General features: G+C 39.7%; 1 protein-coding gene and 1 pseudogene across 1 annotated transcript in view; both read right to left on the bottom strand.

Moving 5' to 3' along the window:
- The window catches only part of PCDH15 (protocadherin related 15), a 1645434-nt gene that overhangs the window by 632206 nt on the left and 992543 nt on the right, over positions 1 to 20685 (bottom strand). The gene's annotated exons all lie outside the window — the stretch shown is intronic.
- LOC112808039 (glucose-6-phosphate isomerase pseudogene) lies at positions 1897 to 4097 on the bottom strand (annotated as a pseudogene).

The following is a 20685-nucleotide window of genomic DNA, read 5'->3' as shown; positions in this document are numbered from 1 at the left end:
ATATAGTATATTATTAGTTTCAGAGATAGAGTTCAATGATCTATCATTTGTATATAACACCCAGTGCTCATTACATCATATGCCCTCCTTAATGCCCATCACCCAGTTATCTCATCCCCCTACCTGCCTACCTTCCAGCAACCCCCAGTTTGTTTCCTAGAGTTAAGAGTATCTTACGGTTTTCCTCCCTCTCTGATTTCATTTTCTTTTATTTTTCCTTCCTTTCCCCTATGTTGATCTGTTTTGTTTCTTAAATTCCACATGAGTGAAATCATATGCTATTTGTCTTTCTCTGACTGACTTATTTCATTCGGCATAATACCCTCCAACTTCATCAACATCTTTGCAAATGGCAAGATTTCATTTTTTGATGGCTGAGTAATATTCCGTCTTCTTTATCCATTCATCAGATGATGTACTTTTTCCATATGTTGGCACTGTTTTCCAGAGTGGCTGTACCAGCTTGCATCCCCACCAACAGTGTAGGAGGGCTCCCCTTTCTCCACACCCTCTCTAGCATTCTTTATTATGAGATAAATTGCAGGGGTGCCTGGGTGGCTCAGTCATTAAGCGTCTGTCTTTGGCTCAGGTCATGATCCCAGGGTCCTGGGATCCAGCCCTGCATCGGGCTCCCTTCTCTGCGGGAAGCCTGCTTCTCCCTCTCCCACTCTCCCTGCTTGTGTTCCTGCTCTCACTGTGTCTCTCTCTGTCAAAGAAATAAATAAAATCTTAAAAAAAAAGAAATTGCAGAACAGTTCATGCTGATTTCAATAGAGTCCTTAATTTCTTTACCAGTGAAATAAATTCTTTAAAAGTCTAAAAATAAAGTTTAATTTCTTTTTCCAGATATATTACCTGTTTTAAATGAAAGGCATTATGAAATTTAGCTTAAGCTGGTGTATTTTCACAACTTCAAACAGCCTAAAAATTATTCTTCTCTAATTTTTTTTAATATGCTAGTTACACTTGGAGTATTTATGAAAGGAACACAATGTTTTACCATACTTTTTCAAATATTTGGTATAATTGTTATTGAGTTTTATCATGCAGATTTCAGCTGTACTGCAACAACTGATTTAGCTCTGAATCACTGATTCTACTCATTTAATATTTCAATAATAATTAATGCCAATGATTATTGCACGCCATAGAAGTTGCAAAAATTATCACATTACCCACCATTTTTTTAAGTTGGAATTTAAACTTTGTTCAAAGCAGGACCAGCCATGGAAATTTACCTCCTCATTCTGTCATTAACTGTATATGTTTGGACAACTTATTTAATGTCCTTAAGTAATATCTTTACCTTGAAAATTCTAGTAACAATCCTACTTGCAGGGTCCTTACCTATATTAACAGATAATGCCTGTAAAACAACCAGCAAGGTGTTTGACACATAGCAGATACTCAATAAAATTTCCACTCATTTGCATTTGAATTTGCAGGATCTACAGAGACATGTAAACATCATGACAATTACACAATATTTTTTTTCTGAAATGTATCTTATTTATCCATACTTATTGAGATAAGGTAAATGTAAGTCAATTAGCAAAAACAGAAATCGGTGTCATTTATTATCATCTGCATTGCTTCAGAGGAGAAGCGTCTCATAAACAACTGGTAACTCTGAAATCTGTGCATGTAGCTGCAGGTAAAGATGATTGTTACTGTCAGGGAATGTCATGGGAATCATTTCAAAGTGGTCCTTACACTTGCACTGATCCACCTGCTTGTAAGCTGTCAAATAGTTTCCTCAATGCCAGGCCTGCAAACTGCATATATAACACATATAAGCACGGAGACAGCACTGGTAGGGTACTTCCGGGGTCTGTGCTAAATGCTTTAACAAGCTCATTCACCATGTGTTGTATGTTCCTTTTTTTCCCCCTCCTTTGTGGCATCTTTATTTTTCTATCTGGTACATGAACAAAGTGAACATGGTCAGAAAAATCAGCTGCACTGAAACACCAGCTGACTGTAAAACAGAGGGCACGTGGACATGGAAGGGCAAGGTGGCAATTCCAGACTAGCTTCCCCCAAAGGGCTTATGCTCCAAGCCCGCAACCAGAGGCTGCTCTGGGCAGGACTGTGCAGTGCATCTCTGGGGAGCAGCGACAAGAAGGACCAGTCACAACAGGGACTGCAGCCAGGCATGAATTTATTGGCTTCCGGCCTCACGCTCCTGCTTGATGAAGTTGATGAGCCCATTGGTGGAAGAGTCGTGAGAGGTCACTGGGCTACTGCCGCCAAGCTCAGGCTCGATTTTCTTGGCCAGCTGCTTTCCCAGCTCCACCCCCACTGGTCAAAGCTGCTGATGTCCCAGATGATAGCCTGAATGAAGATCTTGTGCTCATACATGGCAATCAAGGCTCCCGGAATGAATGGCGTGAGCTTGGTGAACACAATAGAGTTGGTTGGCTGATTTCCTTCAAAGACCTTGTGTAGCAACAGCTTCTCCAAGGCCTCTGGACTCTTCCCTGCGGCCTGCAGCTCCTTCTGGGCTTCTTCGGTCGACTTCCCCTTCATCAGGGCCTCAGTCTGGGCCAAAATGTTGGCCAGGAGGATTTTGTGATGCCTTCCTTATGAACCTTCCTTGTGAACCATTCCTTATTGGGTGCTGGGTCTGGACTGGGATGAGGAAGTCACAAGGTATCATCTCGGTGCCTTGGTGGATGAGCTGGTAGAAGGCATGCTGGCTATCGGTCCCTGGCTCCCCCCACACAATGGGGCCCATCTGGTGGTCCACACGAGTGCTGGACTTGGTGATGTACTTCCCGTTGGACTCCATGTCACCCTGCTGGAAGTAGGCAGCAAAGTGGTACAGATACTGGTCATAGGGCAGCATGGCCTACGTCTCACATCCAAAGCAGTTGATGTACCAGACACCCAGCAGAGCCAGCAGGATGGGGGCGTTCTTCTCCAGGGGCGTCATATGGAAGTGCTGGTCCATCCAGTGGGCCCCTGAGGGCAGCTGCTCGAACATGTCAAATCCCATATGCAGTGCAACAGAGAGTCCAATGGCTGACCACAGCGAGTAGCATCCTCCTACCCAATCCCAGAGCTCGAACGTTTTGAGGGTCAATCCCAAACTCCTTCACTTTGGCTGTGTTTGTAGACAGGGCAACAAAGTGCTTTGCAATGGCAGAAGGGTCCTTGGCCGACAGGAGAAACCACTCCTTTGCCGGCTCCACATTCGCAATGGTTTCCTGGGTATTAAGGTCTTGGAGGCAATGATGAACAGGGACGATTCAGGGTTCAGAGTGGCCAGAGTTTTGGTGATGTGGGTCCTGTCGATGTTGGAGACAAACCAGACCCGGAGACCTCCTGAAAGAGTATGGCTTAAGGGCTTCGGTCACCATGAGGGGTCCCAGGTCGGAGCCGCCAATGCCGATGTTAATGACGTCTGTGATGGGCTTGCCTGAGTACCCCTTCAAGTCGCCGCTCCGGACTCGCTGGCAGAAAGAAACTTCATCTTCTCCAGGACCCTGTTGACCTCTGGCATCACATCCTTGCCATCTACCAGAATGGGTGTGTTTGCCTGGTTCCACAAGGCCACGTGCAGCACTGCCCAATCCTCTGTGAAATTGATCTTGCCGCTGAACATGTGCTCCTGGACAGCCTCCACACCCCTGGACTTGGCCAGGTCCACCAGCATCTGCATCACAGTTTCGCTCACAAGGTTCTTGTGAGTAATCCACCAGAATATGCCCGTGGTTGGTGTTCAGGTTCCAGCTGAAGTGGCTAAAGCATTCCTTGTCCCCCTTGAAAAGGAGACGCAAGTTGAGGTTCAGAGCCGTGTTCGTGGTACCATTTCTGCAGCTTCTGGAACTGCAGATTCTGGGTGAGCACGGCCATGGCGACAGCAGTGGGTTACATGGGCTTGGACGAGCTCGGAGGAGGAAGAGGGGGTTGGCGGTGCATAGCTAGCCTGTATGTTCCTTTCATAACACCACGAAGAGGCTGTTATTCCTGCTTGGTAAAGGACATACCCCAAGTACCTGGTCTGAGACAATGAGGAGCAGAACTGATTTCAAACAAGGCAAGCTGAGTCCTCACCATATGTGCCTGAAGACCCCTCCTGCCACCTCACGTGGCTGCCGTGGAAAGAACACAGGCAAACAGAAACCACCGCATCTGACCTCTGGTTCTTTTATCTTTGTGTTCAGAAACCGGTAGGTCGTTGGTCTAAGGGGTCGAGAAGGTCTCCTTCTTTTTGGAGTGGGCCCTGATGCTTTCCCCAGTGCAGGTGCTTTCTGAGCAGGTCTGTGCTTGTCGGCTGGCCTGTGGCCTCCATGAGTGTGGTACTGCACCTGTGACCTTGCCTCTGTTCCATTCTTCTCCCCCATCTCCAATTTATCATCACTTCCTAAATGTATATTAAATTCGTGTGGCCTACTGTTATGCATTCAAATCTTTCTGAAAACATAAGACTAATTTTGGATATCCGTGTACAGTTTCATAGATCTCTGTACTTTTATTGCTGTAAGAGACCTCACATGGGGTCAAGTTCAAAGGGTCAGAACAATGTTACCCTAATATTTCCAGTATTTTACAAAAGCCTAAAGATATTGACCATTTATTTGCCAACCATTCCCCACCTCTCACCTAAAGCTACACAGATTACCAAAAACATCCAGCTTCTTGGATTTTAATGAGGAGTTTGCTTGTCTCATTTTTTGTTGTTGCTGTTGTTGTTTTCAAGATTTTATTTATTTATTTGACAGAAAGAGAGCCCGCGAGAGAGGGAACACAAGCAGGGGGAGTGGGAGAGGGAGAAGCAGGCTTCCCGCGGAGCAGGGAGCCCGATGCAGGGCTCCATCCCAGGACCCTGGGATCATGACCTGAGCCAAAGGCAGACGCCTAAGGACTGAGCTACTCAGGCACCCCTGCTTGTCTCATTTTGATGAGACATTCCGACTGGCAGGCATATGTAGATTTGCAAATAAAATAAAAAATTTAAAGTACAGGGTCTGCAGAGAGGAAATAATTAAAACATGTCCTAAGGAAAAAAGCTTGGAAACCAGTATGCTAGTAAATCCCAAAAGTTACATGCCCAAAAGTTGTAATGAGATCCAGGAGCGCCAAAATCCAATCTGTTATTTACATTGTATTTTTTTAAAAGAAAAGAAAGATGTTAAACGTATAGATTGCCAAGTTTAAAATATACAGATCTATCTCCTTCCTTTAAGCCAAATCTTGTTAAGAAAAGGAATTTGAGCTTCTAAAGGAAGTGACATAAATCCCATATTTAACATAAAAGTAGGCATCTGCCTGATTTTAGGAGCGTGCAGGCAGTCATTAGGATAAGTGCTGTCTGCCCCATGCCTGCATTCCACCATTCCATCCCTTTCTCTCCAAGAGTGAAGCTAACAAGTAATTTAAAAATAATTGAAGAATTAAATCGTCATTGGTGGTCATTTTCCTTTTTTGCCTATGCCTTCAACAGACTTATTCCAGCAACTCCATTAATATAGCTATTGCAAAATAAAGGAAAAAAAGAAGAAAGCTGAGCAAATGGCTTTTAAAATTACAAAAAAAAGGTAACATATTATGTTGCTTGGGATAGCAGTCAAGTCTAGAGGCAAAACAGAAATAACAGATGCAATATAAATTCAGAATTATGCGAGTCACACAGGAACCCAGGCTCCCCAAACCAGCCCAATATGCTCCACCTGAGGAAAGACTGCAGGAGACGAATGGAAATTGCACGAGCAACATAAACGGGGAGACAGCAACACTGTAATCCTGATTCGGTAATAAATTTTGGAAAAAAATGTATACTGATTGGATTTCTTATTAAAAACTTAAATCAAGGAGAAATTTCTTCCAAATCAATATAGGCCTCTAAAATGTTTTTGGGACTGTGAGATTTTAAGATCCACTGTAATTGAGTGAAGTTACTAGTTTGGACCTAATTAAATTCTCTCTGAAAGCTAGTCACAGAGGTGCTTCGTTATTTTGTCCGTGCCTTCGTGGCATCACTGGACTGGTTTTGGGAGCAGCCTAAGTAAAACGCATTATAATTCCGATGGAAAATTTAAAGGTGGGTGCATAATTTATTGAATGAGTAATTCGACATAATCTTTCTAATGATGTTAGAACGGGCAGCTAGGCTCTAGCAGCATACCTGGAGGCCAGCCAGGAGGAAGGGGCAGCCAGCTCGCACGCAGGCAGGGCAGAGGCGCGTCCGGGCAGCGCGCCCCGGAGGCCGCGTCGCACCAGCCGGGCCCAAGATGCCGTGGGCCGGGACGGAAACCCCTGCCCAAAGTAGGCAGAAAGAGCGGGAACCGCCGCTTCCGGCCCCAAGGAATGAATATTCCGCCCCCTCGTTAACAGCCGCCCGTAGAAGACAGAGACCCAGCCCAGGGCGCACCGCGTGCTCTCCTTCTCTGGAGCGCACCTGCTCTCCTGTCTGCTCAAGTCAACTTGACCGCTCGAGTGGCTCGTGCGCTGTGCTGCGTGTCTGTCTGCCCCTGTATTCTTCCTGGGGACAAGACCAAGAGCCTCTGGGGACATCTTTAGGATGCGTGGAGCCCCAGAGCCCCGGTCTCCCCACTTTACCAGGCAACAATGGATACACACTCATTAATCACCTAATTCGTGCATGACACATTATATAAGCCACTGAAAGCCTGCGTTTGTTTTGAATTGTTCCAGAAGGAGTTCTTTCTACAGTAATAACTTTTAGTTGTTACATGAAAAAGTGAAGGAATGCCTTCTCCCCATAGAACAAGACAGCAAGAAAGTAAAAATGAAAAGACATCTACACCATGCATTTTTGGGTAAAACTACTGGTTCTGTCTACTCGCCCTCCCACTGCTCATGCTCCTTGACGTGTAACTGTGTAATTCCTTCACTAACATTTTCCTGACTTCTCCTATTGAACAGAAAAAATAACCTCACCCATCCCTAATAGAGGGGGGAGAAAAAAGAAAAAAGAAAATCCTTTCAATCACTTAAACACACAGTAAGCATTTTCTTACAACTGTGGTAATAAATGATGTCATATTACACTTCCTATTCACATGGACAGATCCTCAGCAGCCCCAAACTGGACAATCAGTGCCAGTTTCCAAAACAACTTTCTTGAGTTTCTGTTTTCAGTGGTCTGGCTTAGTTATGTTGAAATCCTAACTCCCAACTGTTTGGTATCTGGGGGGGTTGTTTTTAGCAGGTAATTAAGTCATGAGAGTAGAGCCCCCATTATCTGCCTCTCATGAGGGCATGGGATCTGTGTCCTTCTAAGAAGAGACACAGAGAGATGGTCTCTCTCTTGGCCACATGAGTGAGCTTACCGTGAGAAGGTGGCTGTCCGCGAGCCAGGAGGCAGATTCTCACAAGACATCAGATTTCCTGGTGCCTTGAACTTGAACTTCCCAGGCTCCAATGCCATGAGAAATAAATGTTTGTGGTTTAAACCCCACAGTCTGAGGTCTTTATGTTATGGCAGCCCAAAATAAGAGAGTGACATCTTTCAGATGCCTGGATACTACTCTGAGTCACTAGCGGTCAGAATAAAAGTCACAATTAAGATAAGTTCTAACAGCAAAATTAATAAGCCCACTTTCTGTTGTAGAGCACAGTCCTTTTACTAGCTCTCTGATAGAATAATGATCAGGTAACATGATGCCATCTTTTCTTTATTACTACTTTTGGCTTAAAACAGTGATTTATTTTTTCCTCAGGATTATGTGTGTTTCCTGGGCTCTGTGGGGTGGTTCTTCTTGATGTGGTGTCGACTACGTCACTCATTTAATGACATTCTGTTGGGAGCTCAGTGGGGCTGACACCCAAGACTCCATCCTGACAGGCCATCCATACACTGTAATAGCAGGTGCTGATAATTATGAATGACAGCAAATTTTAAATTAACTGCATAATTAAATCCTCATTCACAGCATTGAGTTGTTGTTTTCAATCTATGCGAATGGATCAAGTGGGAGGCAATGACTGGGCCACTAGGAGATACTAAATACTCAAGAGGCTCGTGCACCACCTAAAAACTCAGTGGAGAGCTTGTGAGTGCCAAAGAGGTTCCATGGCAATATCGGACTTGAACAAAACCAAAAATGACCTTGGAAGATTGTGACAAATTAATCCCATAGAGGACTCATCATCTGACCTAAATCAAAGATCCTGAACCTAAATCAAAGGGTTTTTTACCACTTAAAATCCAGATTCTCGGGGCGCCTGGGTGGCTCAGTTGGTTAAGTGACTGCCTTCGGCTCAGGTCATGATCCTGGAGTCCCGGGATCGAGTCCCACATCGGGCTCCCTGCTCGGCAGGGAGTCTGCTTCTCCCTCTGACCCTCTTCCCTCTCATGCTATCTCTCATTCTCTCTCTCTCTCAAATAAATAAATAAAATCTTTAAAAAAAAATCCAGATTCTCTTCAAAATATACAAAGAAGAGAAAGAAACTTTATGGCAAGATAAAACATGTCACACTTGCCAAATATCAACCCTATGAGAGATAAAGACTTCCAAGAACTCACAATGACAGTGAATATTTTTGGTTGTATTCCAAAACAGTTATCAAACGTAAGCAGAGGACCTAGGAACGTCACCTTATGATTAGGTGCAGAAGTCTTTCATAAAATTTTCTGAGATCACAAAAGTGTTCAGCAACTGAACAGAGTAAAAAATAAAATTAAAACCTAATAACTATAACTATTCTGAAGACAGGCATTTTTTTCCCAAAGAAATATAAAAAAAAATATTGGCCACCTATGAGGAAATATGTATTTCTTGTAAACATTAGCAAATACTACACTGTGATTTTCAACTTTTTTCTCCTGAGAGCATAGAAACTGGATAGAGGTATGAGAGCCCAATGTTGTCTATATTTGGGGATCAACATCCTTTGCAAATAAATGTCTATGTTTTTTCCTACTCTAATAATCTGTGATTCTATAATTTGATATTAAACTCAGATCTTTGTACTACAGAATTTATGGTTTTAAAAGAACTTCAAGGATTCTTACTCATTCATTCAATACTTGATTTCCTTCTGTACAAATAGAATAGTTATGAGTTCATGCTTGAGTCAAGTTAACAGTGGCCTAAATATTTTTTGAAGAAACTTTATTGCACAAAATTCTTCCATTATATATTTTTCTCTTACACACATTCACTAAATTTGTCTGGCTTTACTGGCAATTGTTTAATTTCAAATTATATGAAAATTAACCACCAATGATAGTGATTTGTCTCAGCTAACCATATTTTTTATATAAAGAGATGTTGGTCATTTTTAAGCATACTGTGAAATTGTAATTGACAAAAATATTTAAAAAATATATTTAAAATGAAAATAATAAAAACTAATTATAAATATTTCCAATATTATTATGATTTTGTACATTTTTATACCAAAAATGGCAGCTTGCAATAACAGCTACTTTTTACAGGATGCTCACTAATGTAGAGCCTATTCTAGGAGCTGCCATATTTTGAATGATTGCTTCATCTAGAAAGATAAACATTCTTATGTTTATCTTTGGTAATTTCTGGATGATGAGACTATATGCAATTTTATTATGTTTCTTTTCTACAATGAACAAATATGTGATTTTTAACATTATGAAAAGTAAATTATGCTATTTCTTTTGCTTTAATTGTTCAATTGTTGCTAATTTTTTTTTCTTTTCAATTGTTGTTAATTTCTATACAAGCCACGGTAAGTGAATAATGGCACCTTCACAGAGTGCTTAGAGTTCGATGTCCAAGGCAAGTCAGCCTACACTACATATATTAAAATCCCCTTCAGTTGGAATTTGATGTTAATGCAGAGGCATATGTATATTCAGAGGAAAGATGAACCATCCTATTTGGGACCAGATTCCAAATCTCAGGAAGTATCAGGAGGACCACCACCATACTGCAGTAACAAAGCCCTTCTAAGCAAAACAGCCCTTTTCCAGAGTATGGCTCATTGGGGATAAATTGATGTTTGGAAATACAGCCATGCCCCTTTGAATTTATAACATAAGATAAAAATGTGGCAGTCATTTGAACTTCTAATACTTACTAAAGATAAACGTTAATAAAAATTTTTGGCATTTTTGGTTGGAAATCTATGTGTTTTTCTTAATAAAAATGTTTGCCAGAACACTCTCATTCAAAGTTACAACACTGTCTTCAGTAACAAAATAATGTTGAAAAAGTGGGGTGCAATATCTAATACACCCTATGAACAGATGTTACATTCTAGAGATATGAATGCAGGAAGAGGTAGAAATTGATAACCCAATTAAATTATGAGAGTACCCTTAAAATTAGCATAATTTCCTATAAAAAGGGATACTTCTCCAAGCTTATTATGAGTTGATAAGCAGAGTATATTTATTCAGATGCACCCCACTGGCATCCCTGGAGTAACACATGCCATTTAATATCCACGATGACTCCAAAGTTATAATAAGAATACAAACTACCCACTAGGAATAAAAATCAACATTACACAATTCCAATAACCTGTGTTGAGACTCTACATATATTCTGGAGCACAAAGCAAATTTCAGTTTGGTAGAAATATATACAGTATACTCTAATTTTCTTTTCATCTCCAGTTTTTCTATGCTTATATATAAAAAAATTAAAACAAATTTATAGCATAATTATTTTCTGAAATTAAGTACAAATGCATACTTAAAGCAATTTCAATAAATAAACTGAAGCAAAACTTTCTGTTGAATTCCCAAAGCAATGGCACATTTTCAGTGGCCATGTGTGATGCTATTTAATTAACATCTAATAAATAAGTTAAATGGGAATAAAGCTTATAAAAATACAGGCATCAAAGTATACCTATATTAAAATCACAGAGTGCAATTTATAATAGTTTTAGAAGCAGAATGCTTACGGGACTATCTCCTTGGAGTTCCAGCTAACACGAGGTATCCATGTGAACTTACCAGGAATAAAAAGGTCTAATCTATAAGAACAAAGGGATTTGGAAAGAAATATTCAAGATTGAGAGATGTCAACAAAATTAATGAAGATTGGCAGATACTAACAACTGTTTAGATGATTTAGCCTAGCTAAAGGGATTGAAACCAAATAGCCACTGGTACAGAATCAAGAAGAAGCAATACTATTTGCACCCCAATTTCTCAGCAAGGTCTCAGGAACAGAAAGCATTAGGCACTTCAGTAGCCAATGTGGGTGAGGTTGGGATTAAAAGTAAAAGGATTAACTGAAACACCAGTAAGGAGAGTTAGACACCAAATTGTCCTCCCTAATGCACAGTCAACTGACTGTAGATGCCTCCATCCACGGCTCGCCCATCACAAAGAGATTGTAAATAAATATATAGGGTAGAGGAAAGAGGAATAAAGCCGTGGGTAGGGAGGTGGAGGTAGTGAAGGGTAGCAACTTATGGAACCTCAAAATATTATTGTGGGATTTCAGGCATGGCACCCCCAATATGCCACTTTGGTATAGTGATTCTTTTGAACTGTAGATACTTGAAAAACATCAAATGCAGGCAGATATTTTCTCAGAGCTCTCCTTATCTTCTGAAAGACTGTCTTTGGAAAGGAACTTGATTCAATTGTCTTGGATCTCCTCCCGGAGAGTTTTATCAATAAGGAGGACTGACTGTTATTACAGGTGAGGACATTTGAAGAAGACACACCCACACCAACTTTGCCCCACTTGCTCTTCTGAGGGCCTGTTCATCTTTCCTAAAGCACGTTTATTCTCCCCTAAGAGGCCTACATTCCCCCCTCCCTTCCCTATAAAGATGTTATTTAAGCCAGAATTCTAAGCCACTTTGGAGAGTTACTCATTTTTCTCTGAATAACTCCCATATACACATGAGGTATACATGCTAATAAATTTCTTTCTGCTTTTCTTTTATTAACCTGCTTCTTACTTTAGGGATTGCAGCTAAGAACTCAAAAAGGTGAAGGTAGAATTAATTTTCTTCCCCTACCATAGACCCTGGGGACAGAAATTTGTTAAACATCCACTGTGTGTTTTGAGGTTATATAACAAGAAAGCTGCATTATTGCTCATGATTCACAAAAGCTCAGGGAAGTTACATTACTTGACTGAGATTACACAGAAGCTGTGCTTCTGCAAAATTATATTATTTTCCGATATGCCTCCTGTGCTTTATGGCCATGCAACACACTTCTTGATGAAGCAGAAACAAAATGGAGAGTCCGTCAGGGCATTAAAAGAAATGAACACCATGGTTATGTATAAGCAGAAGGTCTGAGTTTATGTGGGACAGTGTGAGCTTGCAGAACTTCACATGCTCACATGGTTCTCCAAACATCTGTGGGCCAGAATCAGAAATTCAGCATATGCACCAGAGAATACTATCTGGATCCTGGCTGGGAGGGTGATGGCACAAAAATGTACAACTGTGAATTGATAGGCAGGTGCCAGTATCAGAATAAAGATAAGCAGCTACATATTCACCAGCTATCAGAAACATGCATCAGAGGTTCGAGGTGGAAAGGTAGGCAGACTAATAAAAGACATCAGTACTCCTCCAAAACCATAAAGAGAATCTGATAATGAAAAATGATCCTGCATCCTCCAGCAGCATCATTTAAATTCCTACATGTGAGAGAAAGTCCTAGTGGAAGGAAAATAATATGAGGATCATAATACACGATTCTTGAGTCTGAAAAATGGCCAACAGGGACGTAAGGATCTAGAGAGAAGCAGCTTGGAGGGCAATACCCACAGGATCCGTCTGGGACCAAGTGAATTTGGAAGGGGAATGTGGGAAGAGTCACATCCCAGAGGCCATTCATGGACAGCGAACAAGTTACACTCGTGGAAATCTGAGCAAGTTTCCTTTCCGAAGGGAGAGGACGCGATATGAAATTTTAGTTGTCTTCCCACTTGCAGGGATTTATGAAAATCAAATGAATTTTCTTTTTCAGAAGCTTCCATCAGGTTGTGTCAGCAACTAATACCTTTCATCATTTGTGACTTAGGTTCTTAATTAAATTCCCAGAGGGCACAGAAATGAAGAATCCCAGTAGGATCATATTACAGCAGATGAGGAACAGCTCCGCAAGCAAAATGTAATGTGTACCAGAAGAAGAAGGTAGGGCTGCAGAGAAGCGAATGTCAGCAAAGAAAGCAAACAGAAAACAAAAAGAAATGAATTCCACACCTTGGTTGTCTTGAGGTTTTCCATTATTTTTTCCACGTTTTCTTTTAAGAGGAACCTTTCTGCTTTCAAAACTGTGGGGAAGGGAATGAGCCATTGCCTGTTTTAGTTTTTGCTTTATGCCAGGTGCTCTAAAAATATTTCCGGTTTGCCCCTATCAAATAAATAAATTCTATGAATGTGTCCTGACAGTTAAGAAAATTGGCCTTTGATTATTCAATGATGTAGCTGGTAAGTAGCAGATCTGGTATACAGACTCGAGTCTGACTCATCTTCCAACCCTACACTCTTTGTGACACACCACATTAAGTCTTAGATAATTCCCCTTCTGTCCAAAACCTAGTTGTAGTTTTTTTGCTGTTGTTGTTGTTGTTGTTATTTAATGTTTTCCATAATCTTTAGAAATGTATCCCTGCTCCTTTAAGAAGGAAAAATAGCTTATACAACCCAAAATTGCAATTTTGTTGTTGCAGTGGAACCCAACAAGTGATTCCAGCCCCTCCCTATAATTGAACAGAAAGGTGGCAACGATTTTTCATTGCTTTTAGAGAGAGGGGAGGAAAAAAGTCTCTATCACGTGAACAGAGCATAATAAGTGCCATTTTTGCAAATCGTCTGTTTGACAGTACCTTTGTAGAGGCACTGAAGTATCCTTTTTTGAGCACGAAGCAAGGAGACTGCCTTTCCTTCTCATACTCTCAAGGGACCCACTCAAACACCTAATAGTGCTTTTCAACCTTTAATGCATTCATAATGGAATTCCCCAGTTAGAGAGCTTCCTATTGTCTGGGTAGAGACTCCAGCTGCAGCTCTACAAATACCCCTCTTTTTTTTTTTTTTAAATACTGTTCACATGAATTGGAAGAATCTTCAAAGGAAAGCTAGAATATCTCGAATGGGAAACCTGAAATTAGTAGCAGGTCAGGAAGGTGCTGAAAAGATGGCGCGGGGGGGGGGAACGGTAGCCATGAGTGAGATTCAAGTCACATTAATGAAATAAGTAGCTTTGAACTAAAATCAATTCCAGATCCTCAGACAAGGAAGGAAGGCCTTCTTTTCATCTTGGGATACTTTTAAAATCAACAAAAGTATAACAGACTCATAACCAGAAGTTACATGACAATGTAGGGATTTAGAAAAAGAATGGAAAACAAAGAGAAAACATGGATACCTCTCTACTTCAACAGTCTCTAAGTTCCAAGAAGTCTGAATTGGTAGAGTTCATCCACAATGAACATCTGTACAACCTCTTCAAACATCCCGTAAAGCACTGCACCGTTGTATGTGGGCAAAGAACATTTGATGATAGTAATAATAATAATAATAACAATAACAATAATAGTAAGTATAGATATTAACTTTCAGGCCAAAGTTCTTAGATCTACAAGTCAAAACCATGGAGAAAGCAAGACTCCTCCTGTGAAGAGACCTCTGAAGTTCACAGTTATCAGATGAGACTGAAATTGGGATGGAATGGTGAGATTTCACAAGAGAAGACTTTTTTTTCCCTTTCCTAAATTTTGTTCAGAACATCCAGTGAAGCAATTGAAGCTCTTTTTATAAGCAGTATACTGAAATAGGGCCAGAGTTAAATACTGAGAAAGAAGAATCAAGTGAAGTCAATTATATCTAATACTTAGGGGGGAAAGCAAGATTGCATACTGCTTGCTACATTTCATATTTGTCTCCTTCTAAAGGAAGAACTTTGTCTCTGTCTTGTGAAAAAGGAAAACTACAAGCCAGTTCTATTCATTTCTGTTTTTCTATTTTTCATGGAGCTAGATGCTAGCCAGTTGCTGGACTTCACCTGTGATATATTCACGACAAGAAACAAGTTGGAGAATTTCAGCCTGAAGTAAACAGAACAGATGGAATTGCTGTTTTGCCTTTTTACAAACCATGAGTTTTTTTAGCCATTTATTTTTCAAAAGTCCAGTTCTCAGCAGGGAGCATCCATATGAGTGTGTGCAATTCACATTCTGTTCTGAGACAAGACTGTCCACAAATTTGGGAAAAACATTGAGGTATGCCCTGGCAACCAGAAGCTTGAAATGATTTTTAAAACTCTAAAAGTAGAATGACATTTTAAAGCTTTAAAGTGAAATGGCAATAAGGATGGGACAAAGACAAAGTCATGAGAGGAAGAGATCTTTAATGATTATAAAGGAAGACATTTAAGTACAATCAACTCTATCAGTCATATCAACTCTAAAGTCTATTCAGTGCTTAGCATGCAGGGTGGAGTTGTTGACTTTTATCCACCTTGAATGGTCAGACCAAGCAGGTAGTTAGTGATTTGAATCTACAATACAGAATGAGCAACCTTTTGACACTGGGATAATAAATGGGGCTCAACGACTCTCATCCGTGTCACAAGAAGAAACCAGTCAACATCCAGGTCACGTCCTTTTTGGACATTAAGAACTTAATCAAGCTGACAGGGGCACTGCAAACACAGCCCAGGGAGGTCAATAAAAACACTCAATACGATACAAAAGATTTTCCTTCATGAGTGTGCATGTTTTACCCTAGAAAGATTTAGAATCCGGTATGTAAATATTGAAGAGACTCACACTAGAGTATTTAATATTGGAATCCATAAATATTTGCTATTTTATGGTCTTGAAATACTTAAGAGAATTTGTCCTTTTGAAGTAACATTTCTACTTTGTAATTCAAATTTGAAATGTATAATTAAGTAACTGATTTACATTCATGGTATTAAACTTAGATAATTTCATGTGATAGAGGTTACAATGTCCATTTTTCCAAATTTCTTTAGCAATAAAAACTGTGACTTTTAGTTGTAAGCCAAAAAGACCATAAAACCCTCCACTCTCTGCTCCAGGTTTTTGTGATCTTGAGATTGATTTTTATCTTTTTAAAGATTTATCTATTTGAGAGAGAGAGAACATGCAAGTGGGGGGAGGAGGGGAGAGAGAGAGAACCTCAAGCAGACTCCACGCGGAGCTTAGAGCCCGATGCGGGGCTCAACCTCCCAACCCTGAGATCATGACCTGAGCTGAAATCAAGAGTCCGATGCTTAACCGACTGAGCCACTCCTATACCAAAACTTCCTTTCTAGGCAGCAAACTACCGTTCTTAATTTATTAGTATTTTGGGATTTTCTGTGCCATGAATCTAAGACGTATCTTAAAGTAGTTTATATTACAAGACAGAGCATGTCAAAGGTTTTAGAAGTCACTGCAACAACAACTTTTACTTTATTCCCTTTACAAGGGTTTCAAGTTCACATGAAGTGATGTCTTCAGTCAAAATGACTACAAAGCGAATTATATGTATCAACTGTTTTCAAAGGTAATTGACTAGCCTAGTTTGTAGTTCACAAACTAGACTAGTATGTAAAAGCATTAATCAGAAGGCCCATCCCCTATTAAAGTCCTGGTTAAAAGTTGCTAGAAGGTGCTAGATGTATAAATACATAATATAGTTTTGTAGAGAGATTCCAGAAAATAAAGAAACTGAACGTCTAATGCTTTAATGTGCTAGTCTTTTTTTGGGAAATCAACAACAAAATTGCATATACATACAGAAGCCTTTCTTACTGAAAATATTTTCTCAAATAAACCAAGGTCACATAACCAAAGAATCCTTGGACAAATTAGACTATTTTGATAATTTGGATTTTAAAGCACCCATTTTCCCTGATTTTAAAAGAATACAGCATTGTATTAGAATTGTACATTTTATTTTACTTTAAAATAAAATCTATATTTTTCTCCTTAAAATATTAGTTAATATGAAATTCCTAGACTTTTTAGTATACTGTTTCACTGGGGCGCCTGGGTGGCTCAGTCGTTAAGCATCTGCCTTCGGCTCAGGTCGTGATCTCGGGGTCCTGGGATCGAGCCCCGCATTGGGCCCCCTGCTCAGCGGAAAGCCTGCTTCTCCCTCTCCCACTCCCTCTGCTTACGTTCCTTTTCTCACTGTCTCTCTCTCTGTCAAATAAATAAATAAAATCTTTTAAAAATATATACTGTTTTACTCAGAAATTAAGCTACCATACTCCCACATAGAATTGTTAAAAAAAAAAAAGTATCAGTTCATTTAGATTAGATTTCTGACAAACATTTTTATATTAATAGAATGTAATTTTGAACTAATATTAAATTAATTATCTTTGGATACTTGGATTGTTTCTAACTAAGGCAGAATACTAAAATATGGCTTTGATATATATCCTTTTGATTCTTATTCTTACACATTATAGACTAGCTATGTCTTTAGGCCATATTTGCAAGTGCGGCCATGTTTGCCTTATTAAAAAGTTGTAAAAAGAATGTGCATGACTGTGGGGCATGATGTTATTAGCACTTGTTAGGCCTAATCCCATTTAATTCTGCAAAGTAGAAGACAGTTACCTAATATGTTGATATGGGTGGTTGAAAATACATTAGGTTTAGTAGTGGCAGACAGGAAGAAGTGTAGATGCAGAGAAAGATAATGTGCTTTTGTATATTAAAAGAGTAGTTTTATCCTAAAGTGTCTGATGTTTTCAGAATGTGAAATACAACCATGAATTATAAAACTTGAATTAGGAAGTGGTAGGTTTGTGGAAAGAGAATTTAATTGTATTATAATCTCTGCAAATAATAAATCTCATGGGGGAAAAAAAAGCAAAAGAATTCATTAAAATTATGCCAAGACTGGGTCTGTTTTGGTTCATCTGTTAAGATGGAAACTATTAAAGAAGCTTATGAATTTTTTATTGCCAAATATTAACAAGGCAAACCGAGATGTTCTTTCTTTCTATTAAAATAACTTGATCTTGAGATGAACCATGAGAGACTATGGACTCTGAAAAACAAACTGAGGGTTCTAGAGGGGAGGAGGGTGGGGGATGGGTTAGCCTGGTGATGGGTATTAAAGAGGGCACGTTCTGCGTGGAGCACTGGGTGTTATGCGCAAACAATGAATCATGGAACACTACATCCAAAACTAATGATGTAATGTATGGTGATTAACATAACACAAAAATTTAAAGAAAAAAATAACTTGATCTTGGACTATTCAGTCTGCTCTTAACAAGAAATAAGAGGCTATTCTTCATTTCCTTGTAATCTACTCAGACAGGAGATATTCTGTAGCTCACTCGAAAAACTTCCAATGTGTTGTGCTGACTTTGTCATCCCCTGGATTATTCCTTCTCTTCTGAAACAGCTAAGGTACCTTAAAATCGCATTCCTACTTTCTGTTTATTTAACCTGCTCCACTGTCGCTTGATCAATAGGGAGTCAAGCTATGACCTTCCACTGTTCTCAGACCCTGATGCTCTTATCTTAATCAAGTGAATAAATCTTCAATAGCTCTTTTGATGTTGTCTTTCCAAGATTAGGTCCTAAATTTTAGAAAATACAATGTTCAGGGTGTTTTCTATACCTGATACTATTTTTTGTGGTATCTTAGGTGTCCATAGGAAAATAACAAATATTCTTTTGCTCCATAAAAAAATGCTGAAAATAATGATACTTGTTTGATATGCTCATTTCTTACGTAGTTCAACACTAGAGTGAGTGTTACAGAAGACGACTTGTCAAATTAAAGCCTTTCCTAAGATAATTTTGTTCAGGTAAGGTGTGTATTTATACATTTCCGGAGCGTATAATCTCTGAAATGCATACATTACACACACACACACACACACACACACACACACACACACACACACACACACTTGACAGATGCATACATATACAGAATATACATATTCTAGAGACTGTACCCTCTGGAGACTTATAAATATGCTTACTGTGTGCTCTTTTTTAAAAAAGATTTCACCTATTCTTTTGAGAAAGAGAGAGAGAGAGAATGAATGGAGAGGGCAAAGGAAGAAGCAGACTCCCCTCTGAGCAGGAAGCCTGATGTGGGAGTCGATCCCAGGACGCCAGGATCATGACTTGAGCCGAAGGCAGATGCTTAACGGACTGAGCCACCCAGGCGCCCCCTTACTGTGTACTCTTAACATAAGGGAAACATTATTACAAATTCTTATGAATAGTTATATATTATACTCTACTAGAAGACTGTATTATACTCCATCCTGATACATTTTGTCCTCTAATAAACGTACCACAGCTAATTCATTCTGTCCCCCAAAAAGTGAAATTTGCTTTCTTTTCATGCTTACCTAAAACCTCTGTTATAAGATATGGGCTAGAAATGAGACCCTCAACAAAGGGCAGTTTCAGGACCTCACTGGAAAGAAGAGGAAAGAAGAACACTATAAACCAGATAAAAAGAACACAGAGCTACCTGTCGAAACTCTTCATTAGACTCCTGAAGAGGATGAGGAGTTTAGAGGAGGGATATCAAGATTTGGAATGGTCTGGAACTGGGCTGAGAGCCTTCTTCTGCCCCTTGTTAATGAATGTGAACTTGGGCATTCTCTCAGCAATCCTTAACCTTTTTGGCTTCATTCTCTTTAGGTATTGGACGAGCAGAATAACATCCCAGGTAATCTATGTAAAATGTTTAGTTCACTACCTGGCATGTGATCAAAATTAAATAAATTATAAATCTTATCCTAAAAAGGAAATTCAAAGTGGGGGAGCATTAAGATTATACTTCAGCAACTCTGGCATGTTAATACTATTTATACTTAATTATGGAGAAACCTTGAGTGGTTGGGAACCAGAGAAACAGCCTTGACTGTTAATATAAATGACCAGTATGTGGGCATCTTTATACATGTGCATCTACCTTCTACATATGAAAACTTTAAAAGTCAGCATATATGTCTTCAACTTTATGCTGAAGATGTAAAAACAAGAGTTTTAAATTTTGCTGCCTAGCAGAGTCAGCTATGGAGTTGGAAAAGCAGACATGGACCACATGTGCTGACTCAGAAAGTCTGCAGCAGAGTCTCCACCAGAGAATTCAAAGACTGGTATGTGCTCAAAGACTGGTAACATTTACTGAAGGTTTCTTACAAAGAACTCTTTGCCAATTTACTCTTTTTCTGGCTTTATCAAATGAATTTAGTTTGTAACGCCATAAAATCAGGAGAGAATATTTTACCCAGATGCTCCAAAGATGGCATTTTCCTCAAAGACAACTCCGGAAGCAGTGCCCCAGCACTCAAGAATTGCGTGGGATTCCAGATGGTGTGCCTTCAGCAGCTCTGGATGGGGGTTTTCATTCTAGCCCACCCCAGCAGGACATATTTCCTTAGTGACAACAGTATGTTCTTCATCGGTATGTGAGCGAATGTTATACACATGCACATAGAGGAGAAAGCAGCTCTCAGCACACAGTCTCTTCTCTGGAGGTAAAATTTAACGAAATCAGCTAGCCATAGTTGAATGCATAATCGAATCCCATGGTAGCAGTTAAGAGATCACTTTGAAGTCATCAGAAAAAAAAAAAAAGGTACATTTTCGGACAAGTTCAAAGCTGAAGATGGAATTGTAATAGTTACATAACTATTAAACTACCATGCCAGGCTCTTTGTATATTTGAAAATTCTTTTTTTTTTTTTAAGATTTTATTTATTTATTTGACAGGGAGAGACACAGCGAGAGAGGGAA

Source organism: Callorhinus ursinus, unplaced genomic scaffold (assembly GCF_003265705.2).
Source record: "Callorhinus ursinus isolate GAN/ISIS: 27379988/994484 unplaced genomic scaffold, GSC_fseal_2.0 scaffold32, whole genome shotgun sequence".
Classification (NCBI taxonomy): Eukaryota; Metazoa; Chordata; class Mammalia; order Carnivora; family Otariidae; genus Callorhinus; species Callorhinus ursinus.
Note: the sequence above shows the minus strand (reverse complement) of the source record. Positions and strands in the feature narration are given on the sequence as shown.